Source organism: Hylobates moloch, unplaced genomic scaffold (genome assembly GCF_009828535.3).
Source record: "Hylobates moloch isolate HMO894 unplaced genomic scaffold, HMol_V3 SCAFFOLD_1, whole genome shotgun sequence".
Classification (NCBI taxonomy): domain Eukaryota; kingdom Metazoa; phylum Chordata; class Mammalia; order Primates; family Hylobatidae; genus Hylobates; species Hylobates moloch.
The window spans coordinates 78,757,699-78,761,790 of NW_026652276.1; positions in this window are offsets into that span (position 1 = coordinate 78,757,699).

Sequence of the window (4,092 nt, forward strand, 5' to 3'; positions counted from 1 at the left end):
GAAAGAGAATGTAACTGCAATCAAATTGTCAGACATACATCACAAAATTATCAAAATAATTAGGAGAATTTACTTTTTACTCTCTGTTCCTCTTGCTTCTTTGTAATGCCTAGTTTCCTTTTCTAGTGAGTCCCCTACATTGAGCAATGCTTATTTTGTTGGTCCCTGTAATCCACACATTAATCTCTTCTTTCATTATCTTAGTTAAGTAGTGAACATCTTTATCATATACAAAGATATTACAAAGCATCTGAACAAACAGGCCTTGCTCAATTTCCCTTAGTTTATTATCATGTGATCATATCACTTTTGTTCTCCTCTCATATTTCTTCATAAGTATTTCTTCATCAAAATTAGCATGAAAATACACCAGTTCCTCTGTTTCCTTGCCTCTTCCTTTCTAAAGGAACTCCATCAAGTTAAACTTATATTAAATTAATTTGTATATTTTTCTTTGGTTAATCTGTGTATTGTTATAGGAGTGTCAGCCATGAACAGCTATGTTGAATGAGAAAATAAATCTTTATTTTGCCCACATAATGAATAACTTTGAGGTTAGAGAAAGGTTGAAACATGAGCTACTTATTTAGAAAGTTTTCAGTATTTTTTCCTTGTATGTTTATTTGTTAGTTTGTTACATTCTCCTAATATATATCTAAATGGTTTGGTCAGTTCAGTCAGTTTTGTTCACCAATTAATTCATAGCTCATCAATTTAGTATGAATTTTATATGACTAGACAGGACATAGTCACATGCAAATTGGAAATCATCCAGATAAACTGATCTGGGAACAGGGTAAATAATTACCATTAATGTGAAGTTTGGGATCTGATTCTCTTAACCAGGCCTTCTGTATTGGTCAGAATGAGATCATTGCCAAGTCCTAAATGCTGGTTAGTGTGTTTATCTGTTTTATAGATGCAAGGAATTTCACATGGCTTGTCAATTTTTTCTCACTCTACTTCTAGAACATTATGGTCTAAATTGCATCCAACCTTTTGCACGCTTGTTTTGAGTTCTTTTTGTTGTACCTACAGTATAGCACACTTGATGTCAAATCTGTACATTCTAATTACACAGAACTAAAAGCAGACAGGCTCCTGTAAGCTTGTGAACCAAATACAACCAAATGTTTCCATTTGTGAACCCAAGATTATTGAGGAATTTCAAATATTTCTCAATGACAAAAGGACATGCTTTCAGAATTAAGGAAAACATAATTAGTCTTTTTTAAATTTATAAAGCTTTTGATAACAAAGTTTCTTTTTATATGCTTTTTAGAGTCTGGTTTTAAGCACTTCTTACAGTGTTTTCAGTAGAAATTTTGTAGCTTGGGCTTGTTCCCTGGAATCTAAGAGGAGAAACTGACTAGCAATAAGAATTAAACTGACTAGTCTAATTTCATTGCCTAAGCTAAAAGAAATTTTAGGACAGAGAAAAGCAGAAAAGAGTGGCTTTTTTTGTTTGTTTTTGTTTTTTTGCATTTTAAAAGTCCACTTGAATCTTCTAAATTCACTCTGAACACAAGGCAATAAAATTTACATGACCTACATATATATATGGTCAGGTATTTAGGACTAAAAACAAGCCTGGCACTGATTTATGGAATTCTTTGTGCTTTGACGTGACCAAGGGTGAAAAGGTTTCTTTTGCTAAAAATAATGACACCCATACCTAAGAAAGCAGCTGGACGCCATTCTTGAAGCTATAAGACTTTGCTACAACTCAGGCCTGTGACCCTGGTAACCAGTCAGTCTATAATAGGTTCTTTTTTTTCTCACAGATCTTTTTCAATTGAGTAAACTCCTTAGTTGTTTTGTTTTTGAATACCAAGTGTTTAGTATATGAGACAGCCATTTCATATATGATAGTTGCCATTGTAGAATTGGATAGTCCATTTTTACATAATTTCACTTCTGTATAAAGATGCAATTTTTCTGCTATTAAATCAGTAAGTTAGCCTGTGTGTCAGGGTGTGTGTGTGTGTGTGTGTGTGTGTGTGTGTTTAGGCACTAGCAAAAGAGTTAACTCTCCTGGACCTAAGGTTTTCGTCTGAAAATGTCATATATGATGTTCTAGTTTAAGTAAGTGAGTGGGAGTGGTTGCTAGTGGTGTAGAGAGAAGGATTATAATGTATATTTTTATATATGTTTTCAAATATTTATAATGTATATAAAGGTCGAAAAAATCTTTTAATTGTATATTCCAGGCATAAAATAACTTAAAAAGCAAATAAATGAACATAAGACAGCAGACATCAAATTCTATAAACCACTTCCTACCTCTTTTTCACCAGTGAGATTTTGTTCAGGAGCATGTAGGATGTTAAATTTTGTTCTGAAAATATGTGAGTGAATCTTCTTTCTAAACATATTCCTTGACTCTAAATTTATTGTTTAATTAAGTAACTAAATGGTGAGTGAGTTGAGTACCACATAACAAAAAAGAGGTTGTTCTATCAATTCTACGTAACATTCACAGTGGAAGACCTGAATAGTTTTCCTGATTTACGGAGATCACACAGGAAATAGGCAATTTGGGGAATGCTTTTTTGATGTGAATTAAAATAGACAAATTAAGGTCTTTGGCATTTTAATCAAACATTTATGGGGGAAAAGGAATAAATCATTTGTAAAAGGCTCTGACCTATCTTCTTTTTTTCTAATTTTTGATTTTGCCCATTCAAATTATTACAAGTTTTTGGCATATAAATGGCAGAAAGCATGAATATAATACAGTTAAAGATAATAGCATTTATATATAAGATTTTGTAATATGCTCTTGAATAAAAAATAGTTTTCTGGGACATAAAAATGCCATCCTCTTTTGGAAAGAGTGAATCTTCCAAAAAGAAGAAACCAAGCAGGGAAGGAGAGGTGAATAGGATGCTTGCAAGGCAACATAAACCAAATCAACAGTGATCCCAAATGAATCTCTTACCCATTTATACATCTATTATTTGTGTGTCACCAGCTACATACACAAAATTGATTTAAGAAATCCAAAATATGGCCGGGCGCGGTGGCTCATGCCTGTAATCCCAGCACTTTGGGAGGCTGAGGCAGGCGGGTCACGAGGTCAGGAGATCGCAACCATCCTGGCTAACACGGTGAAACCCCATCTCTACTAAAACTACAAAAACAAAATTAGCCAGGGGTGGTGGCAGTCGCCCGTAGTCCCACCTACTCAAGAGGCTGAGGCGGGAGAACGGCACGAACCCGGGAGGCGGAGCTTGCAGTGAGCCGAGATCGCGCCACTGCACTGCAGCCTGGGTGACAGAGCGAGACTCCATCTCAAAAAAAAAAAAAAAAAAAAAAAAAAAAAGAAAAGAAAAAAGAAAGAAATCCAAAATATACAAACACCATGACAGAATTTTTACTCTCAAAGAACTTACATGTGCGTTGAGAAGAAAAGATTGATTATACTTAGTTAGGGAATAGTTAAATTGTAATGCTCTCAGTGCCTAGTTCAGTGTCTGGCATGTTTTAGGTCATCAGTGCCTCCATTCAACAAATATTTACTGAGAATTTACTACATTCTAAGCTCTGGTCCAGGTGCTTGGGATGCAGCAGTGAACACAACAGGAAAATTCTACCTTCAGTAGTGAGTTGAATTGTAACCTGTGAAAGGTAGTCCACCCTGAATAAGTGTGTGACCTATTTGTAATAAGGGTCTTTGAAGATGTAAATAACATAAGGACTTCAAGATGAGATCATCCTGGATTAGGGTGAGCCTTAAATCCAATTATTTATGGCTTTCTTAAGAATGTCCTTTTAAGAAACAGAAGAGATGACGCACAGACACAGATACAAGAAAGCCACGTGAAGACAAAGGCAAAGCCCCAAACCAAAGAATGCCAGAGACTGTCAGCAGCTCCCAGAAGCTATGACAGAGTCATGGAACCAATTGCTCCTCAGAGCCTCCAGAGAAAACCAACTGTACCACACCTTGATTCTGGATTTCTGGCCTGCAGAACTCTGAGAAAACAGCTTTCTCTTCTTTTAAGCCACCCAGGAAACAAATGTACTTGCTTTTGCATGGCTTAAATTCTAATATGGAGGGAGGCGGAGCAACATGGGGGAAGAGAAAGC